Source organism: Hordeum vulgare, chromosome 4H, assembly GCF_904849725.1.
Source record: "Hordeum vulgare subsp. vulgare chromosome 4H, MorexV3_pseudomolecules_assembly, whole genome shotgun sequence".
Lineage (NCBI taxonomy): Eukaryota > Viridiplantae > Streptophyta > Magnoliopsida > Poales > Poaceae > Hordeum > Hordeum vulgare.
The window spans coordinates 588,261,917-588,286,453 of NC_058521.1; the positions used below are offsets into that span (position 1 = coordinate 588,261,917).

The 24,537-nt window shown below is 51.8% G+C and overlaps 2 pseudogenes; one reads left to right on the forward strand and one right to left on the reverse strand.

The window, feature by feature from the left end:
• Positions 1-15,211: 15,211 nt before the first annotated feature.
• On the reverse strand, positions 15,212-16,027 carry LOC123448324 (annotated as a pseudogene).
• A 3,172-nt stretch (positions 16,028-19,199) lies between these two features.
• On the forward strand, positions 19,200-23,907 carry LOC123450843 (annotated as a pseudogene).
• The last annotated feature ends 630 nt before the right edge of the window (positions 23,908-24,537 follow it).

Genomic DNA, 24,537 nt, shown 5'->3' on the forward strand with positions numbered 1-24,537 from the left:
GACTTCCACATAAGCCGCGTCCCCTTCTTCACATTCCTTTGCGATCCTTCTATCTCCATCAACTGTGATGGTTCCTTTGGGACCAGGCATTTTGAGCTTGAGGTAGACGTAGCACGGGCGAGCCATGAAGCGAGCATAAGCCGGTCGCCCAAACAGCGCATGGTAGGGGCTTTTCAATTTGACCACCTCGAAGATTAGAGACTCCGACCTATAATTCTGTGCAGTTCCAAATGCCACTGTGAGCCTGACCCGGCCTATGGGATAAGCCGACTTGCCTGGGACAATTCCGTGGAAAACTGTGGTTGAAGGCATCAGGTCTTTCTCCAATAGATTCATCCTTTGGAAGGTGTCGAAGTATAGGATATTGATGTTGCTTCCACCATCCATTAGAACCTTTGATAGGGTGTAACCCCCCACTTGGGGAGCCACGACCAACGCCAGATCGCCCGGGTTATCTACTCTCGGCGGGTGATCCTCCCTGCTCCATGTTATGGTCTGCTTAGACCAATGGAGGTATCTGGGAATCGCTGGTTCAGATACACTGTACGCCCGGTGACTCACCTTCTTATCACGCCTGCAAGCATTAGTGGTGAAAACGTGGTACTGCCCATTACTTAATTATTTGGGGTTGCTGCGGAAGCCCCCATTATCGTCCTGACCGTGCGGAGCCCCCTGTGGGGGTGGCTGCTGGAAGACTCCTGGCGGGTTGTACCGCTGCTGGTGGTGCACCGGGTATTGGCCGTCGCCTGGCTGCGGGCCTCCCTGAGCCCCCTGTTCGGGAAAACCGCCGAAGGGGTTCTGTCTTTGGTTGGGCGCGGCGAATTGCTCCTGGCGCTGGTCCGGGTCTTCATTTTGACTCTTCTTGATTGCCTCCGCTCGAAACTCTCGCATCACGAAGCAGTTTTCCCAAGAGTGACTCGCCGGGCCGTCAGCCGTGGCGTGGTGTGGGCAAGGGCCCTTGAGTAGCTCTTCATAGTTACGCGGCCTCTTCCCACTGAAACCTCGATTCTTCTTTTTGCTGTTATTAGCGTTGGTATTGGCGACTAAGTCCGAGGGCTCCTCCTGTGGTCTCCGCTTGCCATTGGTCCCTTGATTGTGACGGTTACGCCCCTGGAACCGGGTATGATTTTTGGATGACTCGCCCTTCTTAGGCGAATTAGCCTTGCCATCCTCGCCGGGATCTTTGGTATCATCGGCCTCGGCATATCTAGTGAGGGTGTCCATCAGCTCGCCCATGTCTTGGACCTTTCGTTTGAGTCGCCCCAATTTCTGCACCAAGGGTTCGTAATGACAATTGTGCTCGAGGATGAGAACAGCTTGAGCCGCCGTAATACCATCTGACGAATGAATAATTTCCGCAACCCATCATGACCAATGGTGGGCCGACTCATCCGGGCGCTGAACACATTGTTGTAGATCGACGATCATCATCGGACGTTTGCAAGTTCGTCAGAAGTTTTTGACGAAACGCTCTTTTAACTCGGCCCAGGACTGGATGGAATTGGGAGGCAAGTTTTTCAACCAAGTGCGTGCCGACCCCTCGAGCATCATTGTGAAGTATCTGGCGCAAACCGCCTCGTTTACGTCAAGCATGTCCCTGGTGATTTCATAACTCTCGATCCATGACGTCGGCTCGAGGTCCGGTGTATAATTAGGCACTTTCCTTGGTCCCTTGAAGTCTTTGGGCATCCTTTCGTTCGGAGGGCCGGGGACAAGCATGGTACCCCAACTCGCCCTCCGCCCCCGACGAGGGGGGCCGAGGCATCTTGGATGTCGGGAGATCTCGGCCCGACGGGTTTCCTTCGGGCGCGTTGTCCTGTGGGAAGTGTCGCGGCCCGCTGTTTACGGCAGGCCGGTCCTCTGGCCTGCTCCTGGTATAACTTGCCTGAGGGGTGGAATGCAACCTCTCGAGGCTATGTGAGAACTAGGCGTTTTGAACCACCGCCGTCTTCAACATCTCGATGGCGTTCCTTGCTTCTATCTCGGCAGGGGTGTTGCCGTGAATCGGAAGAGACTCCAGATGGCGAGTTGCGGCAAGCACGTTATCCACCGGGTTGGAAAAGTGGCCTTGAGGCGTCCGGAATCAGGGAATGTGATCCTCAACCGGCTGAGCCGGCGGGTTAGGCGGGCGGCCCGGTCCTCCCCCCGGGGCGGCTCCCGCCCCAGGGGTTCGTGGAGTGTCGAACAGGCGGGTCGGGTTGAGATCATGGGGCAGGCGACCCTGGTGTCTCCGCTGATGGACGGCGTCGGACGCGCGCTGCTGTCCATCGAGCCGCCAGTTGTCAGTGTTTAAACGCATCCTTTCGGCCGTAATTTGAGCTTGCCGAGTCTCGATCCTGGCGGACTCCATCTCGGCGTCCCGATGAGCCTTTGCCACTGCCTCTCTGAGTTTCGCCAGCTCCGTGTTTATCTCCTCTTGGTTCTCTGGTGTGAGGGGAATCGCCATTAGCCTTGTGACCTCCGCCGCTAAATCCACTAGGACTGCGGCCGGGCTCCTGGACGTCACGCCGGTTCCATTGCCCCCAGTAGGGTTTTGTGTGGGCTGAGTCGCCCTAGCCATGTAGATGGCGATCTGGCGGCGAGTTCGGTCAAGGATTTCTGGGTCCATGGCCAGCGACAAGCTCCCAAGACAATCCCCATGCAGAGAGCGGATTGAATCTGAGTCACCCATGGATGATTCGTCATCGGAGTTGACCGGCGTAGTTTCCTGAGTCGCCGAGCGTTCCGGCTCCTCCGATCCCTGCGTGAACCCCACAAAGACCGGGCGAGTCAGATTTGGCATTATGACTTGGCGGACGTACCTGTCCAGCTCGACGATGTCGGTGGAGATGTCCGGCTCAGGCGCGGATAATCCGATCATGCCGATGAAGATGTTGATCTTGCCGAAGGGGACCCTGTAACCAGATTCAATCGAATCCGCTTCAGGTCCCCATTGCTGGTTGTCGATGCAGGTTATCCCGCGGCGGCTCCGAGTCATGAGCCCCATCACATAACTCCCAAACCCTGGTAGGGCTCCCTTTGAGAACTCAACTCCACCGTGCGTAGGCCCCACGGTGGGCGCCAACTGTCGTGGTTTTGTCACGGCAGATGTCCTCGTGAAAGGACTTAATACTGGAGCCATCGCACCTTGGTGGCGACTTAAAGGGGTTAAGCGGGAGAAACACGGCGATTTACCCAGGTTCGGCCCCTCGTGAGGAGGTAATAGCCTACGTCCTGCTTTTGTGTGTATTGATGTGGATTCGATTACAAGGGGCGTAATTCGCCAAACCTAGCACTCGATGATTTCTAACCTCCGCTCTCGTCCCCTGGGACTCACCTTTATATACAGGTCAAATCCCCTAGGGTTCACAAGGATACTTTCCTTCCTACGAATCGTGACCCCGGTGGTCTCTAAGTCGCTATCTTCCGAAGCTTGGAGACTTTCCACGATTCACAAACCGTCATATGACCTTGATTTGACCAGGACAAGGCCGAAATACCTGCTCGGATGAATCGCCTAATGACTAACCCGGCCCAACTAGGGCAGGTCAGTCACAGGTAATATCCCCAACACCGCCCACAAAAACTTTTGTGTTCTACTCGAGAAGAAATCTACGCATGAACCTAGCTCATGATGCCACTGTTGGGTAACGTTGCATGGGAAACAAAAAATTTCCTACGCGCACGAAGACCTATCATGGTGATGTCCATCTACGAGAGGGGATATTCGATCTACGCACCCTTGTAGACCGCACAGCAGAAGCGTTAAGAAACGCGGTTGATGTAGTGGAACGTCCTCACGTCCCTCGATCCGCCCCGCGAACCGTCCCGCGATCAGTCCCACGATCTAGTGTCGAACGGACGGCACCTCCGCGTTCAGCACACGTACAGCTCGACGATGATCTCGGCCTTCTTGATCCAGCAAGAGAGACGGAGAGGTAGATGAGTTCTCCGGCAGCGTGACGGCGCTCCGGAGGTTGGTGATGATCTTATCTCAGCAGGGCTCCGCCCGAGCTCCGCAGAAACGCGATCTAGAGGTAAAACCATTGCGATATGTGGTCGGGCTGCCGTGGCAAAGTTGTCTCAAATCAGCCCTAAAACCTCCATATATATAGGGGAGGAGGGGGAGCCTTGCCTTGGGGTCCAAGGACTCCCAAGGGGGTCGGCCGAGCCAAGGGGGGCAACCCTCCCCTTCCAAACCGAGTCCAACTAGATTTGGAAGGAGGAGTCCTTCCCCCTTTTCCCACCTCCTCTTTTTTTTCTCTTTGATTTTCTTCCTATGGCGCATAGGGCCTTCTTGGGCTGTCCCACCAGCCCACTAAGGGCTGGTGCGCCACCCCCAAGGCCTATGGGCTTCCCCGGGTTGGGTTGCCCCCCCCCCCCCCGGTGAACACCCGAAACCCATTCGTCATTCTCGTTACATTCCCGGTAAATCCGAAAACCTTCCAGTAATCAAATGAGGTCATCCTATATATCAATCTTTGTTTTTGGACCATTCCGGAAACCCTCGTGACGTCCGTGATATCATCCGGGACTCCGAACAACATTCGGTAACCAACCATATAACTCAAATATGCATAAAACAACGTCGAACCTTAAGTGTGCAGACCCTGCGAGTTCGAGAACTATGTAGACATGACCCGAGAGACTCCTCGGTCAATATCCAATAGCGGGACCTGGATGCCCATATTGGATCCTACATATTCTACGAAGATCTTATCATTTGAACCTCAATGCCAAGGATTCATATAATCCCGTATGTCATTCCCTTTGTCCTTCGGTATGTTACTTGCCCGAGATTCGATCGTCAGTATCCGCATACCTATTTCAATCTCGTTTACCGGCAAGTCTCTTTACTCGTTCCGTAATACAAGATCCCGTAACTTACACTAAGTCACATTGCTTGCAAGGCTTGTGTGTGATGTTGTATTACCGAGTGGGCCCCGGATACCTCTCCGTCACACGGAGTGACAAATCCCAGTCTAGATCCATACTAACTCAACGAACACCTTCGGAGATACCTGTAGAGCATCTTTATAGTCACCCAGTTACGTTGCGACGTTTGATACACACAAAGTATTCCTCCGGTGTCAGTGAGTTATATGATCTCATGGTCATAGGAACAAATACTTGACACGCAGAAAACAGTAGCAACAAAATGACACGATCAACATGCTACGTCTATTAGTTTGGGTCTAGTCCATCACGTGATTCTCCTAATGACGTGATCCAGTTATCAAGCAACAACACCTTGTTTATAATCAGAAGACACTGACTATCTTTGATCAACTGGCTAGCCAACGAGAGGCTTGCTAGGGACAGTGTTTTGTCTATATATCCACACATGTATATAAGTCTTCATTCAGTACAATTATAGCATGGATAATAAACGATTATCTTGATACAGGAATTATAATAATAACTATATTTATTATTGCCTCTAGGGCCTAATTCCAACAAAACGATGGTCCTGCTTCCACTCGGATGGTCAATATCGTAACCATCGCGGTGGGCTCGGACCCTGTCGACCCTCCGCTGGGCGATATGCCCTCTCTCGTCGGGCCTTGGTTCGTAAGTGCCGCTGACTGAACGCCGATCATCATGATGTCGGAGCCCGTAGGGCCCACCCCACGGAGGGGTGCGTGAACGGCGACGATCTTCGGGATTTATGGAACGACTGCCTCCTCTGTGTCGCTGATGAGAACTAGGGCTATGAACTGACCTATGCGTATTCGCATGAACAGAACTATTGTAGATCCTGTTGTGCGACTGGGAGACCGCCGAATTTTGCTGCTGCGCTGTGTGCAACAGGGCGCGGATTTGCTCGATCCCCCTGCCAGCCTCTGAATCAATCGGCTGAAGGGAATCGGCTATCTTGGCAGCCGCAGCCAAGTTGAGGAGGGGTGTGCGGAACAACTCCACGTTGCTTCGCCGAGTGTGCTGACAGGCAGAACGGCGAGGCGGACGACGCGCACCGGACGTTTCGCCGATCTCGTGCTCGTTCCGGCCGGCTTGACAGGGATCTTCGTGGGAGTTGGCCATGTGTACTTCTGCTGCAGGCCCGCGCCCCGCGTACTCGGAAGGAAACTCAGTCGGAACCGAGCTCGAGCGCTGGGACGACGGGGCAACCACAACTGACTCTAGAACCGCCACTTGTGAAGACGCGTTCTGGCGCACCTGGGCGTGTTGCACCCAACGCTGGAGCCGCGGACGGCGGGACCGCTTGTTGCGGCGCGTGACGGCGGTGTAGGTCGACACCGGAGCCGACTGCTGGAGAAGAAGAATGCCGCGGGCGCCGACACGTAAGTGCGTAGCCCCGCGGCGGGGAAGCGCCTCGACGTCGAGAGGGGCGTCCCGAAGCCATGCCGAATCATCGACGATGAAGGAGAGAGCGCCGAAGAGCATCTCGTGACCCATGGTCGAATCTCCACCGGACGACATGACGAAGTGATGTACTCGCAAACTCGCCGGAAGTCGCTTAGACGCCTGCCCCACGGTGGGCGCCAACTGTCGTGGGTATAAGCCTGACAGTAGATGTGTAGGGTACGAAAGGGATGGGCAGAGCCTTAGCTACGGCGAGGTTGTATGAGTTCAGGCCCCTCTACGGTGGAGGTAATATCCCTACGTCTCAGTGCTCAGGGAGCTTGTTGTCGAGTGGAATATCGAATACAGTGAATTGCTAACCCCCGCACCAGTGGGGGAGGGTGGCTTATATAGAGTGCGCTGCCCTCCACAACGGTTCGGTGCACAGGGGTGGAGTAGTGGCGAATAAATGCCTATGTTACAGGTAACGTACGTCTTAAATGCTAATAAAGGCACATGGAAAGGTATGGCCGTTTCCCTCTAGGGGGGTTACGATGCACAGAGTGGAATCCAGTCGGTTAGTTTGATAAACTCCGAATGCTAATCTCCGACTGGACGGTCGAGGATCTGTTACTGACTGGATGGAGGGAACTCCTTAGTTCAGTCGGAACTGACTAAGGGTCTTATCTCTTATGAGGGGTAGTCCTTGGGTTGGACCAACAAGGCAGGCCTATGACCCTACCCTAGGACTATGACCCCATCAGAACATGTCTACAAAGACAAGAAAAAGAAATCAACAAAAGAAGATATCGTCCGATGAGCCAAAACACCACATAGTTCTTTCAGGGAAAAGAAACATCATGGGAGTAGATGACAAGACACACATGTCAGAAGATTATAATAAGTTTCATGAAATTCCGCCCTTCAAAGTGAAAACTGACCCAAGCATCCTACTGAATGATGAAGATTCTCCATGGCTACGACCCAGAAGAAAACATAAATAATAGATAGGAATATTGGTGCAATAATGTAATAATGTATTAAACCTTTTATGTAATGTATGTATGGAATGTACTAAATTTCAAACACTTTTCATTTTCATAGTATCCATGTAAGAGATGAGTTCTCGTTCGAAACCCTGATACTTCGAGAGAGATTGTCCGTTTTGTACACGAAGTGCATCCAGTTTTTGTCGTAGCCCTCTCAACTTTTTAACACATGCTATGTGGGTGAAATGATGATAGCATGCCAACTTTCAATATTTTCAGAGTTCATTTGTAGTGCTTTTCAATTTCAGGGTCAACTAGCTCAAAAAAAATAAGTAAATGCACGAAATATACCGAATGAAGTCAGAAATTGTTGAAATTTTGTGATGTGCCTTTGAATGGTTCATTTTGAACTCACAAAAAGTATGGAGTTCAAATAAGTTCAAAAAAATGAAATCCCTTTGTAAGAGATGAGTTCTCGTTCGAAACCCTCATACTTCGAGAGAGATTGTCCGTTTTGTACACGAAGTGCATCCAGTTTTTGTCGTAGCCCTCTCAACTTTTTAACACATGCTATGTGGGTGAAATGATGATAGCATGCCAACTTTCAACATTTTCAGAGTTCATTTGTAGTGCTTTTCAATTTCAGGGTCAACTAGCTCAAAAAACCATTGCAGAACATATGACCAAATTAATACAAGTTCATCCTCACATTAAAGCCAAAGAACAGTAGTGATCAAATGTTATTATTGCAAAAAATAAATACATAAAGTTCTGTCATAAAACAACATACAACTATGTAAAACATTTAAATGCAACAACAAACGCGATCAAAATCGCAACTAAGGTAACAATTGACCCAACAGCATAATGATACCAAGCCTCTTTATCAATGGCATATTTTCTAATATTCATAATCTTCAAGCGCATTGCATCCATCTTCAAGCTCATTGCATCCATCTTCAACCGCATCTCATCGATCTTCATCTTGCGATCATCTATGACATCGGTGACATGCAACTCCAGTTCCATATTCTTATCCTCAATTATTTTCAATTTTTTCTTCAAGTATTTGTTTTTTTTCAACCAAATTTAACTTCTCGACAAGAATTTTTATGTGGGTTGGAATTTCCGGTTCACATACCTCCTAGATTAAAAAAATATATGTCACATTGGTCGTCATAATTGTCATAAACACTAAATAAAACAAATAGTTATAAAAGATAATATATACCACATCCGAATCATAGACAGGACGAGGGCCGACGGAGGCGGATACCAAAACCATCGCACTATATAATAACAAAAAATAATGAAAGTGAGTAATTTATACAAGTATGTATCTAAATCATACAAGTAAGATTTTTTTTTCTTTTAAAAAGAAGATAAGAATAAGAGGCTCACCACGGTGGTGCTCGCGACGAGATCGGCACGGGGCGATCGACAATGGTGAGGACGGGCACGGGACGACACCCTACGCATGTGCAGACTCTAAGAACTTAATTTGAGCATTTGAAATGAGCTACACTAGCAGTGAGAAATGAAAGGATGAAGTAGCTAACCTTTTAAAATACTTGTGCAGTTGGTGCACGGCCAAACCTAGACAAATATTAAGGAAAATGGAGCTTGGAGGTCGAGCTTGGAGAGGAGAAAGCTTAAGTAGAGTGGCTCGGGCATTTCATCGAACATGTCATGTGCATCAACTAGAGTGGCAAGAGCATGGCATGGTCACACTTCAACAACCAAAAAACAGGGGATATGGTGGGCAGGGGCGATGGTTTATATAGGCAACACTTCAGTCCCGGTTCTTGCCACGCCCCGGGACTAAAGGCCCCTGGTTCCCGCCTTCTGGTCTGCCGAAAAAGGGTCTTTAGTCCTGGGTCGTGGCTCCACCCGGGACTAAAGGGGGTCTTTAGTCCCGGTTCGAGCCACGCCCCGGGACTAAAGGCCCCTGCTTCCCGCCTTTTGGTCTGCCGAAAAAGGACCTTTAGTCCCGGGTCGTGGCTCCACCCGGGACTAAAGGGGTCTTTAGTCCCGGATCGAGCCCCGAACCGGGACTAAAGATCCACCTGTATAAGCGGGAGTTAGAAAATTTCAAACCCAAATCGTCCATTTATCTTCTTCTTCCTCTCGTTCTCCTGCCCGGCGCGACACAGCTAGCGACGAACTCGACGACGCCGTCAGGCTGCCCGCCGTCCTTCTCGCCGCCGCCTACCTTCCTCCTCGCCGTCGTCGTCGTCCTGCTCGCCGCCGCCGTCCTCCTCGCCGCGCGCCGCCGTCCTCCTCGCCGCGCGCCGTCAACACCTGCGGCCGGTAAGCCCCACGCCCCCTCATCCCCAACACTCCGGCCAGCACAAGCAAAGAAGAAAAAGGAGAAGAAAGGAAGAAAACGGAGAAGAAAGGAAGAAAAAGGAGAAGAAAGGAAGAAAAAGGGAAGGAGAGAAGAAAAGAAGAAAAGGGAGAAGAAAATAAGAAAAAGGGAAGAAAGGAATAAAAAGGAGAAGAAAGGAAGAAAAAGGAGAAGAAAGGAAGAAAAAGGGAAGAAAAGAAGAAAAAGATATTTTTTTGTCATTTAATTCCTATTGTTATTAGGTTTGTGCTAGATTATTAGGGTTAGTAATATGTAGAATTAGGAAAAAGGAAAATAAGAAGAGGAGGAGAAGAAAAGAAGAAAAAGGAGAATAAGAAGAGGAGGAGAGGAGAAGAAGAGGAAAAATATAAGAAGAGGAGAGGAGAAGTAGTAGAAGAAGAGGAGAAGTAGAAGTAGAAGAAGAGGAGAAATAGAAGAAGAGGAAAAATTAGTTTAGGGTTACAAGAAGAAGAAATATTTTTTTTGTCATTTAGTTTTGCTATTGTATAGTGTGTATGCTTAAGTGTTAATAGTGTTTCTTAGATTATTGCTTAATTTTGCTATTGTATATGCTTAAGTGTTAATAGTTTAATTTTGCTATTGTATATGCTTAAGTGTTAATAGTTTATTTTTAGCACGAAAATTAATAGAACTAGTTTAATTTTGGTATTGTATATGCTTAAGTGTCCGGGACTGGGCTCCGCCCGGCTGGTATTTTATAGTTTAGGTTCTAGCCAAGACCCGGGACTAAAGGTCCTCCTATATAAAACGACACTTCGAAGTTTCCAACCCCTCTTATATAGTTTGTTAGTTTATTGGTTAATCAAATGTCCGTTTTTTGCAGAACTATGGATCCACATATCAGGAACCTCGAAGAGGAAGAACTTCTTGAAAATATAATCAAAGACGGCCCCGACGTTGAACCAGCTGAATCTCCGACGTCATATCTAAACGACTCCAGATATGGAATGGAGGTCGAGCGACACGAAGATGAAGCCGATGGGGCAGGAGATAGGTCCAATGACGGAGAAGGTGATAGCTCCACTGATGGAGAAGCCGGTGGAGAAGCCGGTGAAGAAATAATAAAGTCCTGCGAGGTATACATGTGAAGTTCGACAATCACTTGTAATATGTGAAAAATATTGGAGATAGCTCTATATTGTATACATATACATTCATTTGACGAATGTTTCTCCCTCTTAGGCCTCCACATCGAGCAAATCTACGAAACGAGGCCCGACTAGAAAGTTGGATGCATATATATATATATATATATACATGTGCAGCTTCCATTGGATTCTGTTGGACATTCAAATTGATAAGGGAAGAGTTGATGCCTTCGACCCATTATCGAGACCCTTGGAACAGTTCCAAAGCCTGCAGGACATGTCCAAGGGTAATTTCAATCATTCTTGCGCTCTATCGGTCTCTTTCGATGATTTTCTGATATATCAATTAATGAAAAACTTAGCAAATCATTATCCTTGTCGGGCAGGGTTTGGAAGCGGTTCAAGTGCGTGACTCCCGGTATCGAGCATGAGAAGCTAACCTTTAGAGCGGCTCAGGTAAGTAGTATTATGATATACTTCTATTTTCAATACATTTATGATGCTAGATTATTATTTTGATTATATATATTCTATTCTCGTAAAGTGCGACCAGCAGCCATGGAGAACGCATCTATGCGGATACTATGTTTGCGAGACCATTCGCACGTTTACCTCTGAGCACAAGGATCACAGATTCGACGTAAGCAATGAACATTCACACCTCTATTTTTACCCGTCATTCTTTGTTATCATGATTGATATTCATATTCATCTCCTTTTCTTATATAGCACATGGCCATGACGACGAAGGTCCTACCAGAGCAACGCGCGATTGCTGTTGCAGAGGAGCTTGCGACCTTTCTGAGGACGGAAGCTATAGATGACAAAGGACGATTCAGTGTAGCTAGGGGCCATTACTGATGTTCGACCATGTAATCGAATAGATGGGCTCTAGTCCCGATAATTTAGATCTCCATATAATTGTATATATATGCTCGCTTGTAAGATAAGTTAACCTTATATATATATGCATAATTATTTCTATTTAAACTATATGAAAACTAATTCCCGAACACCAAACGAGGCATCACGTTAATCTCCCGAACACCTAAACCTTAAAACCCTAAAACCCAAAAATAATTTCATTAAAAAAAACCCAAAAATAAGAAAAATCTGAAAATCTTTAGTCCCGGCCCGTGTAACGAACCGGGACTAAAGGTCCTGCCCCTGGGGCGCTACGAGGCGCCCACGTGGAGCACCTTTAGACCCGGCTTGTAACAGGGGCCGGGACTAAAGGTTAGGCTTTTAGTCCCGCCCCTTTAGTCCCGGTTGGTGAACCGGGACTAAGGCCCCTTACGGGCCGGGGCTAAAGGCCCCGTCCCCACTAGTGTATGTACGCATGTCATCTTTTTCTAGAGTGCATTGTTATAGAAAAATAACACGTGGTTTTAGTTTGGAAAGGCAACATTCTAGGAAACCAGTAGTATATTGTTTTTTGCAAAGAAATCATTGACAATTAATGGTTGGAGTACATGCAAACAAAACTTGGAAAGTCATTATCTGGTGGATTATATACATGCATCAACAAATATGACTTTCTATAATGGAACTAGGTGCCCAGGCACCTAGGTGCCCCAGATAATTTACCTATATATATATATGTATATGTTGTTGCTGCTCTCTGAATGTATATATATTTATATGTATGATGTAAGTTGTGTGTCCCACGTTGTGGCATCTGGTTTATAGGGCAGGTGTGATATAAGCCGTGTGTCCCAGGGCTTGGCATCCGGTTTATAGGGATATAAACCGTGTGTCCTAGGATGAGGCACCCGGGTTATAGAGCATATATGGCATGACCCTCTCATATGTTGTGGCACCCGGTTTATAATGCAGCCCGACTTATATGTAAAATCGTATAAACCGTGTGCACTGTTGGTCCTTGGCTTTTACGTAAAACCGTGCACGCGCATTTAGCACTCGGTTTATATATAAGCCGGACGTCTCGATTGTGCACTCGGCTTATATACAAACCGTGCGGCCGTTGGCACTCGGTTTATATATAAACCGTGCGACCGTTGGCACTCGGTTTATATATAAACCGTGCGAATGTGTTGGGGAACGTCGCATGGGAAACAAAAAATTTCCTACACGCACGAAGACCTATCATGGTGATGTCCATCTACGAGAGGGGATGTGTGATCTACGTACCCTTGTAGACCGTACAGCAGAAGCGTTAGTGAACGCGGTTGATGTAGTGGAACGTCCTCACGTCCCTCGATCCGCCCCGCGAACCGTCCCGCGATCAGTCCCACGATCTAGTGCCGAACGGACGGCACCTCCGCGTTCAGCACACGTACAACTCGATGATGATCTCGGCCTTCTTGATCCAGCAAGAGAGACGGAAGGTAGAAATGTTCTCCGGCAGCGTGACAGCGCTCCGGAGGTTGGTGATGATCTCGTCTCAGCAGGGCTCCGTCCAAGCTCCGCAGAAACGCGATTTAGAGGTAAAACTGTGGAGATATGTGGTCGGGCTGCCGTGGCAAAGTTATGTCAAATCAGCCCTAAAACCTCCGTATATATAGGGGGAAGAGGGGGAGCCTTGCCTTGGGGTCCAAGGACCCCTAAGGGCTTCGGCCGAGCCAAGGGGGGCAGCCCTCCCCTTCCAAACTGAGTCCAACTAGGTTTGGAAGGAGGAGTCCTTCCCCCTTTTCCCACGTCCTCTTTTTTTTCTCTTTGATTTTTCTTCCTATGGCGCATAGGGCTCTTTTGGGCTGTCCCACCAGCCCACTAAGGGCTGGTGCGCCACCCCCAAGGCCTATGGGCTTCTCCGGGGTGGGTTGCCCCCCGGTGAACTCCCGGAACCCATTCGTCATTCCCGGTACATTCCCGGTAAATCCGAAAACCTTCCGATAATCAAATGAGGTCATCTATATATCAATCTTCGTTTTCGGACCATTCCGGAAACCCTCGTGACGTCTGTGATCTCATCCGGGACTCCGAACAACATTCGGTAACCAACCATATAACTCAAATACGCATAAAACAACGTCGAACCTTAAGTGTGCAGACCCTGCGGGTTCGAGAACTATGTAGACATGACCCGAGAGACTCCTCGGTCAATATCCAATAGCTGGACCTGGATGCCCATATTGGATCCTACATATTCTACGAAGATCTTATCGTTTGAACCTTAGTGCCAAGGATTCATATAATCCCGTATGTCATTCCCTTTGTCCTTCGGTATGTTACTTGCCCGAGATTCGATCGTCAGTATCCGTGTACCTATTTCAATCTCGTTTATCGGCAAGTCTCTTTACTCGTTCCGTAATACAAGATCCCGCAACTTACACTAAGTCACATTGCTTGCAAGGCTTGTCTGTGATGTTGTATTACCGAGTGGGCCCCGAGATACCTCTCCGTCACACGGAGTGACAAATCCCAGTCTCGATCCATACTAACTCAACGAACACCTTCGGAGATACGTGTAGAGCATCTTTATAATCACCCAGTTACCTTGCGACGTTTGATACACACAAAGTATTCCTCCGGTGTTAGTGAGTTATATGATCTCATGGTCATAGGAACAAATACTTGACACGCGGAAAACAGTAGCAACAAAATGACACGATCAACATGCTATGTCTATTAGTTTGGGTCTAGTCCATCACGTGATTCTTCTAATGACGTGATCCAGTTATGAAGCAACAACACCTTGTTCATAATCAGAAGACACTGACTATTTTTGATCAATTGGCTAGCCAACTAAAGGCTTGCTAGGGACAGTGTTTTGTCTATGTATCCACACATGTAAATGAGTCTTTATTCAATACAATTATAGCATGGATAATAAACGATTGTCTTGATACAGGAATTATAATAATAACTATATTTATTATTGCCTCTAGGGCATAATTCCAACAGAATGTTGGCCCTGGATTTATTAAACGATGACGTGGCTTGTCGTTATGGTCAGGATGCCGTCAGGTATAAAAATAAAATATGCTGCACTTGAGGTGAGTTGTGTTCCCAGGCTTAAATTGCAATGAACACTCCTCTTCGAAACATAAAATCAAATTTATATACTATGCAGGCATAACTGTTTTTGTTAGGCAGCACAGTGCAGTAGTTGATTATTTGGTGTTGAGTATAAGAATCTAAAAATATGGTTTACTTCCGCTGTTGGATGGAATTGCTGATATTATCAGCTGATTATTTGCTCTCGCGAGATCTTATGGGTTTTATCTATAGCCTATCTTAATTTGTTTGGGAGTAAAGGCTTTGTCGTTGTTGTTGTTGTTCATTTGATTAGTTGGTAGTGTGGGCTGGTAACTTAAATTAGTATTATTATTCATTGTTTTACAGGATGTACTCTCTTTTGAATTTATTAGGGAGATGGTACATTTAGGGGTACAAGGTTCCAAACTGAGGAGGTTCTAAGATCCGTAAACTGATCACACACAACCACCAAATTTTATTCCCCTTTTTTTCCGTGCCCTCTGCGCGGCAGCAGCAGATGATGGAGTTCATGGCTCGCCAGCAAGCTATTCTTGGTGGACCTTGAAGGACTCGAGCACTTCCTCCCTGCTGGCCTCGGCCGCGTCATATGCCTCCATGAATTCGCTGAAAGCAAATTCCCTGTACCACCAGAGAAGTTGACGACGAATGCGCCGGGGATGGGGTGGACGAGGAGCCACCTCCCGCCATGCCTTGCCTGGAGGCCTGCAAGGTGGCGGTCACACTGCGCGAGTAGGCCCATCGTGACGGTTGGGGTCCGGGCAGGGCGGGTAGTAGTTGACGCTCATGTGCGTGTCGCCGCAGCTGAGGTCACCGGTGAAGAAGCTGTCATCGAGACAGAGGATGGTCTGTGCCAGCTTGTGTACCGCCGCAGAGTACTCAATAATGTTGGGCGTGAAGTTCGATGGCTTGGACGGCCAGTGGCGCGCGTTCTCGTGGAGGCCGGGTAGCAGCAGAACTTGATGTAGTCATGCCAGTAGCGGGTCTCGCCACGGTCGTAGGAGGTGCTGGCGGCGAGACGAAATCGCTTGCTCATGCCGTAGGAGGAGTAGGGGAGCTTGTCCTCCGTCGGCATTGCGAAGAACCCCGCCGCCGCGTCCCGGAACCCCTGCACCATGCCCTCTCCCACGCCGTGGTTCACCACTTGGAAGAAGCCATACTCCTTCCTCGCCGGCCCGGATGATCTTGGCGGCGGCGATCGTCGGAGGCGGAGAGGTCGCCGCCATGTAGGTCGATGATGGGGAAGGTGACTTCTGGGCTGTGGTCGTCGGAGAGCAGGGTTGGGCGCTTGTCGGGTGGGAAGACGTACATGTGTGCGCCGGGGCGTTGGACAGCAGCTCCATGCCTGATCAATCAAAGGAGCGCCAGTAGCCAGTGGAGTGGAGACCGGAGAGACCAACTAACTAATTAAGAGCAACTTTAGCAGATCCCCAAAAGACGCAAACTCGTAAAATTCCGGTGAGTATGAGAGTTTGGTCCATTTTTTCGATCAGAACAGAGCATGCATACTCGCCCGGCCCGTAGATTTTTTTTGCCGCGGCCCGCAAACCGCACGTCCCGACCACTATATCTACGGTTCCGCGGCGCGTTTGCGGGTCGAAACCCTATCCCCGCCGCCGCCAAGCCACGCAATTCCCCCACCCCCTTCTCCACATTTCTCGCCGCCGGCGACCACCTTCCGCCTCCAGCCGCCATGTGGGCCGCATGTGGAGCTCCGGACACGGCTCCGGCAGCGGTAGCGACCCCGAGCGCGAGCGGCGCGTCCGCTCCGACGCCGCGAGGAAGCGCAGGGCGAAGAGGTGGACCAACCGCGGCCTCTCGCCATCGCCGAGCTTCCTCGTCCGGGAGACGGAGGAGTACGACCGTCGGCATGGCCGTACGCCGTCCTCGGCCGCGCGCTCGTCCTCGGCGGCTAGAGCTTCTTCCGGCGCGCGCCTTCTCCCCGTGAAGAGGCAGTGGTCGGAGGAGCCGGAGGACGTCGAGTTCGTCTCCGTCAAGGAGGAGCCCGAGGAGCTCGGCCGCCGCGGAGTCGTCGGGGCGGAGGACTTCGTCGCCGACGTGGACGCGGTTGCGGCCGCCATTGCCGAGCATAGCGTGCACGAGGGGGCGGAGCGCCGGCGCCACAAGGAGGAGATCGAAGACCTCCAATGGGGCAGGCGGTCGAGGCCAACCTCGCCGCTAAGGCGAAGGATGACGAGTGGCGGCGCATCCGTGAGGAGCAGAGGACGATGTACATCGATCTCTGCAGCTCCGGCGAGGAGGATTGAGCTCCTCGAAGGCGGTGTCCATGGCCGCGAGCTCGCCGCCGTGAGATCCCCACCCCCCTAGTACTAGTACTGATGTAATATGTAGTATGAACTAGTGTTTGCAGTGCTTGATCATGTAAAATATATGTAGTACGTAGTATGAACTTTCCGCGAAACTATATTTTTAAATTATGCAGTTTCATCCACGATTTCTGTTCGGCCGCGCTAATTTTCGACCCGCAAACGAGATCTTCGTGTAACTGCAAACGCGTTTTGCGGATCGAGATTTTACGGGTTCTGCTAGAGTTGCTTTAAGATGCGTGCTCATTAGCAATGGACATGTGAGTATATGTAATTAACTAAGGCGATGCCTGCGACTGGTGTGGAGCACTGTAGGCTGTTGGATCATAGCTAGCGTGATGCGCGCACACATCCATGCGACAAAAATTCTGAAGAAAATTTGTAAAGTTTAACTTAGAACTTTAAACATTAGGTTGTAAATTCGGTCGGTTAACGATACACTGAATTTCTTATTTTCGTTTTGCAAACTATCGTTTGAATTTTCTTTCCCAGTATTGTGTACATGATATTTCTAGGAGACCAAGAGCTCTATACAAGACCTTGCGTTAATCCTTGAGAAAATACCAGTGCAGCCCGTTCGATCGATTACGTAAACTCTGCATGATTACATAGTTTTTTTTCCCCAACCTTCAAGTGTGAGTTCATAACTGACAATTCCCAGGAAGCCTTTCCTTGAACTTGAAACATCGAGTATTGTTCAGATTTAGTGACCCGGGAAGATAATTCATGTATTTGGTTGATGCATAGGGCAACATGTTGCATACTTGTATTAGGAGTTAATGCCTACTGATTTGTTTATGTCTTGATGATTGATTCTTGAAAGCCCACGCCTAATTGTATTTTCTGTACTAGTACATATGTTCATAAGATACACATACTTCTATGAAGATGTCCTCGTGGCAAGCAAAATTTGCATGTTCATGGCACTTACTACTGATGAATGTGCCTTACTGTAATGACTACTCATATAACGGCCATGTCAAATCCTATGCTTGATTGCACTGGACGTTCTAGCAGTATGCTTTGGTCTTGCATGACTTTGATCTTTCCCGACGTGTGTGCATCGGTCTTGTATGTGTGCATCTTAATTATGCACATACGGGGGTGTAATTTGGTTATGGTTGTATCCACTTCCTGCTTCATTTTTAATCAATAAAATTCACGCCTTTGTAAAAATAAACGTGCAAGGATCATGCCCGTCTATGTCAAAAATTAGTTTACACTTTCACTCTGCTCGTACAGAACTGCATTACTTAAATTTTGCATACCGATACGAGTGCCCATTCTTTATATGCAGGTTTTTCTCTCTCCATATTTTCTAAAAATTCACATGATTCATTTTTTTATTAAAGTTTGGAGTAGATATCACGCAAGTGTTGGGCGTCCAGTGGTGCCTCAAGTAAAGCAAAAGTGGAGTCCTCCTGATATCGGGTGGCTGAAGGTGAATTCAGATGGAGCTGTTTCCAAAGTTGGCGACAAGGGAGGAGCTGGTGCAGTCATTCGGGGCCATGAAGGGGCGTTCAGGGCTGGTCTCTGTCACTTGTTCCATGGTGTTGGGGATCCTCAGTCGGTGGAGATTCTTATCTGCAAACGTGCTCTTCAAGTGGCGCAGGAGATCAACGCCGAGAAGGTTCAGGTTGAGCTGGACTCTCAAGGTGTTGTGCATATGCTGATTCTGGAAATCAAAGTGTTGCTTGAATTGTTTTCTGAATTCAGAGTTTTGTGGGTTTGTCGTTCCGCTAATGTTGTCGTGAATAGGCTAGCTAGAGTAGGTGTTGGAGATGAACTCTGTAAGGTTTGGTTGGAGGTTACCCCCGATTGCGTGCTTGATGTAATTTGAGATGAGATTCCAAACATTTATTGATTAAATAAAGCCGCGACATTGATCCTCAGAATAAACATGGGCGCCACTCCATTTTTATTTTTCAGAGCAGTAAAATAAAAGTATATTTCATAATGTATTTCTCATTTCAAAAGATGATTTCCCCAACAGAATCATCTTTCCCAGTATTTTAAACACGGATTAAGCCCAGCCAGCGAGTTTTTCAGTCGGTGCAAAACTGGGCCTTTGCCGGCCCGCAAAATCTCGCGCCGAATCTGAGAAACTTCCTCGGCACAAATACAGTAGCGCGCGGCGCCGCGATCTGCCGATCATCACACCTCGTCGGCGTCGTCGGCGGCGGCGGCAATGACGCAGCGTCAGCAGCAGGAGACGAAGGCGATCCCCGTGCGATCCCTGGACGGCCGCACCACCACCGTGCGCCTGGCCGCCGCCTGCTCCGTCGACGACCTCAAGGCCGCCCTCCGTGCCTCCAACTTCCCTCCCCCGGCCGACGCCCCCACGTTCCACCTCTTCCTCAAGGGCGCCAAGCTCCTCCCCCAGGCCAAGGTCGGCAACCTCCCCATCCACGCCGGCGACTTCCTCTCCCTCATTCCCTTCACCGCCAAGCCCACCACGCCCGCTCCGTTCGGCCGCCATGCTTTCTCTTCCCCGCCGCGGGCGGCGGCCGGCAGAAGGAGGAAGCTTCCGGGCTCATCATGGAACGGCGGCGGCAACGACGACGTTTACGCGCCGAATAAGTTGGCGAGACCGTCCTCTTCATCTTCATCGTGCAGCAACCATTGCAGCGGCACGGAGCCACTGGACCCGGCGCAGATGGTGGATCACCTCCGGCGAGGGCTCGGGAAGCACGGCCAGATCACGCACGTCGAGCGGATGCCCGGCAGCGGGGCCTCCTCCGCCGACGACGACCTACTAAACCACCTCACGGACGCAATGAGGAGCTGCCTCCGGTGCACCTGCGTGACGAGGCTGTACGCGCACCAGGCGCAGGCCGTGCGCGCCGCCGTCGCCGGCAAGCACGTCGTGGTGTCCACCTCCACGTCCAGCGGCAAGTCGCTCTGTTACAACGTCCCAGTGCTGGAGTCTGTCGTCTCCTCGCCGGAGGCGTGCGCACTCTACGTGTTTCCGACCAAGGCCCTGGCGCAGGACCAGCTCAAGGCGCTGCTGCAGATGAAGGCCGCGCTCCTCCTCGCCGGTGCCGGTGACTTCGGCGTGGAGATATACGACGGCGACACGCCGGTGCAGAACCGCGCGAGGATCAGGCAGAGCGCCCGGGTGCTCATCACCAACCCGGACATGCTGCACACCTCCATCCTCCCCTGCCACGGCCAGTTCCGGCGCATCCTCTCCGGCCTTGCCCACGTCGTCGTCGACGAGGCGCACACGTACCGCGGCGCGTTCGGCTGCCACGCCGCGCTCGTGCTGCGGCGCCTCCGCCGCCTCTACGCTGACGTCTACGGCCGCCGCCCCGCCTTCGTGTTCTGCACCGCCACGCTGGCCAACCCGGGCGAGCACGTGATGGAGCTGGCCGGGGTGGACGAGGTGGAGCTGGTGGACCAGTACGTTAGCCCGCGCGGCGTCAAGCACTTCGTCCTCTGGAACTCCTCGTCGGCGTCAAAGTTGCCGGTGACGGAGGTGTCACGGCTGCTGGCCGAGATGGTGCAGCACGGGCTGCGGTGCATCGCCTTCTGCAAGACGAGGAAGCTGTGCGAGCAGGTGCTGGCGGCGGCGCGCGAGGTGCTGGAGGAGGCTGTGCCGGCGGCTCCAGAGCTGTCGAGCTCCGTGTGCGTGTACCGCGGCGGCTACATGGCGAGCGACCGGCGGAAGATCGAGGCCGACCTCTTCAGCGGGCGGCTCCGCAGCGTGGCGGCCACGAACGCGCTGGAGCTGGGCATCGACGTCGGCCACGTCGACGCCACGCTCCACCTCGGCTTCCCCGGCAGCATTGCCAGCCTATGGCAGCAGGCCGGCAGGTCGGGCCTGTTGCGTTGGAATAAGCCGCGTGGACTAGCTGGTGCGCCTGGTGCGTGTATGGGCACGCGCCTGTGCTCTCTGGCGCGTCGGGTCCGCAGGGAGTGTGTGCGTGCGTGCGTGGCGTGCTCGGGTCGTCAAGGTAGGGTGGCGCCGTGCGCGCGGGTAGCCGTTACAGACTAGGTCCAGGGAGAGCGCAACGACCGGGTGCGTTCGGCGCGTCGCGGGCGTTGCGGGCGCCCGCGGAGGACGCGGCCAGAGCACGCTGGGTCGTGGGCGCGAGCAGGCAGGAGCGTGGGGACCGTGTCCATCGTGTGCCTGGGTATAAGACCCGTGTGCTAGACATTGTAATAGGTGAAGGGGGAGTTCGAGCTCACCGCAATATAAGGGTTGCCGTTCGGGCGGCAAGGTGTTCGTGCAATGGCAAAATCTGTGTGGTGCCTCTCCCTCTCTCCTTTCTTGTCTCCGGTGATCACCGTCGGTAGGTGGTTCCATTTTGGTCCTTACATTTGGTATCAGAGCCTTGTCCAACCACGTGCCGGCGGCCATGTCGATCGTCCCGTACGGGGGTGGCGGTGCGTCGGGATCGATGCATCTCCCGCCGCTGGTGCCGACGGGCTACACCTCCTGGGCAATCAAGGTGGAGGCGATCCTTGATGCTGGGGGATGTGGGGCGCGGTGCAGCCGGCGGAGGGAGCGGCGGTGGACGCCGGGAAGTGCAAGACGGCGCGGGCGATGCTGCTCACAGCGCTGCCGGAAGACTTGTTGATGCAGGTGGCGGCGAAGCTCACCGCGAAGGAGGTGTGGGACTCTCTCAAGGTGCGCTTCGTCGGAGCCGATCGCGTGCGGGTGGCGCGGCTGGCCATGCTCCGCGGTGACTTCGAGCGGCTGCGAATGGACGACGGCGAGTCCCTGGATGCGTTCGCCGGGAAGATCAGTGGCATGGCGGCGCGGTATGCGGGACTTGGATCGAGCCTGGAGGACGCCGCGATGGTGAAGAAGTTGCTCGACGCCGTGCCGGATCGCTCGTACGCGGCGGTGGCCGGTATAGAGCAATTCTGCGACGTGTCTACCATGAAGTTCGAGGACGCGCTCGGCCGGTTGAAGGCTTTCGACGAACGGCTACGTCGACGCGGGCAGGACAGTGCTGATGATGGCGGGGAGCAGCTGATGCTCACTGCACAGCAGTGGCGCGCGCGGGAGCGTCGGCGAGGTGGTGCGCGGGACGACGACGACGACAGGAGTGTGGCGTCACGTGCCCGAGGGAATCGCCGCGGGCGTTGCTACCAGTGCAACGAGCGCCGTCACTTCAAGCGGGAATGCCCGAGGCGGGAGAAGGGAGTGGTGTCGGAGCAAGTCATGCTGGGGGAGATCGTCGATGACGAGCCAGCTCTCCTCTAGGCCACGTCTTAGGGGGAGAATGTTGCGTTGGAATAAGCCGCGGCGACTAGCTGGTGCGCCTGGTGCGTGTATGGGCACGCGCCTGTGCTCTCTAGCACGTCGGGTCCGCGGGGAGTGCGTGCGTGCGTGGCGTGCTCGGGTCGCCAGGGTAGGGTGGCGTCGTGCGCGCGGGTAGCCGTTACTGACTAGTTCCAGGGGAGCGCAACGACCGGGTGCATTCGGTGCGTCGCGGGCGTTGCGGGCGCGTGCGGAGGACGCGGCCAGAGCACGCTGGGTCGTGGGCGCGAGCAGGCAGGAGCGTGGGGACCGTGTCCATCGTGTGCGTGGGTATAGGACCCGTGTGCTAGACATTGTAATAGGTGAAGGGGGAGTTCGAGCTCAACGGAATATAAGGGTTGTCGTTTGGGCGGCAAGGTGTTCGTGCACCGGCAAAATCTGTGTGGTGCCTCTCCCTCTCTCTTTTCTTGTCTCCGGTGATCACCGTCGGTAGGTGGTTCCATTTTGGTCCTTACAGGGCCGGCGATCTAAGGACTCCATCGTTGTCTACGTCGCCTTCGACGGCGCCGTCGACCAGTACTTCATGAACTACCCCGACAAGCTCTTCGGCAAGCCGATGGAGAGGTGCCACGTTGACGCGCAGAACCAGAAGGTACTCCGGCAGCACCTCGCCTGCGCCGCCGTCGAGAACCAGCTCCGGGCCGACCGCGATGAGCCCTACTACGGCGCCACCATGAACGACGCCATCACGTTCTTGAGAGATAAAGGAATCCTCGCCGCCAATCCAACCGGCAACACGTGGAAGTATGCCGGCCACGTCAGGCGGCCGTCGCAGTCGGTGAGCATCCGTGCGATCGAGCATGACAAGTTCACGGTGATAGAGACGCCGAGCCAGCGAGTGTTGGAGGAGATCGAGCAGAGCAAGGCCTTCTTCCAGGTGCACGAGGGCGCCGTGTACATGCACCAGGGCGTGAGCTACCTGGTCGACACGCTCGACCTCTCGTCCAGGACGGCCTACTGCAGCATCAGCAAATCCGAGCTCTGCTACCACACCAAGACAGAAGACTACACTGACATCGACGTCTCCGTCCCCGACGATCCTAGCGGCGTCCGTGCCGACGAGTGCACGGTCACCACTAGGTGGGTAGGCTACCGCCGGATATTCAAAACGACGGAACAGGTGTCCGACGTGATCCCTCTGCACCTCCCCTCCTACTCCTTGGACACTCAGGCCGTCTGGGCGTCAATCCCCCAGACGGTCCGGGCGTCGATGGAGCAGAGCAAGTTGTGGTTCCGGGGCGGGTTACACGGCGCCGCGCACGCGATCCTCAGCATTGTGCCGCTGCACATGATGTGCGGCTCCGGCGATCTCGGTACGGAGTGCGTGGATCCGCAGGAGACGCGCAAGCGCGACGAGGACCGCGTCGTCCCCGAGAGGATCTTGCTGTATGACAAGCACCCTGGAGGCATTGGGTTGGCGGCGCAAACGAGGATGCTCTTCTGAGACCTCCTGGCGGCAGCCCTGGAGCTGGTGTCGGTGTGCAGATGCGGTAACTCCGACGGGTGCCCGAATTGCGTGCAGTCGTTCGCGTGCCGTGACACCAACAAGAATCTAGACAAGGCGGCTGCCATGGCGCTGCTCAAGGGTCTCATTCAGTGGCATTCTCAACTGAAACCTAATTAGGGTGTAAAATACTGCTTGCAGTGAAGATTGTTCTTTAAATTTTTAGCATCGCTGTAGTCTATGAATTGAAACAACCTTCTGCGCCAAAATTGAAAGTGTTGTGCCTTTTACCTTGTTTTTCAATGTGAGTTTGCTCGCGCCCGCCCATCCATTCAACCTCGTTGATGTATCTCCCATACTTGATGGGGGCATATGCCTTATTTGGGCTTTGCGAACTGCCACTATCCAAGAGCATGTGTTTTTTTCCATCATAAACAATGTTTCATCTCTGTGCGAGTTATTCATTTATGTAGACGATGGTGCTGCGTGCATGGTTTATCCTACAAAGACCGAAGGATGATTAATTGTAATGGTGATCTCTATTCGGCTGGAGCATGTGGATGACATTGTAGTCTTCGGATATGACTTCCTTCATCCTAGGAATTTCTTTTGTCACATGTTGTCGGTTGACGTTTTTTGGATTGTTTCAAACTTGGTAACAGTGTACACCATGATATGCATAGGCTGTAGGGGAATGTGTTGTGCAAAAGAATTCTTTTGCTAAACGATCACACCCAAGAACACTATAAAGATGAGGTAACGATCATACTAACAAACGAGCAGAATAGCGGAAGCAGTGAAGCACAACGA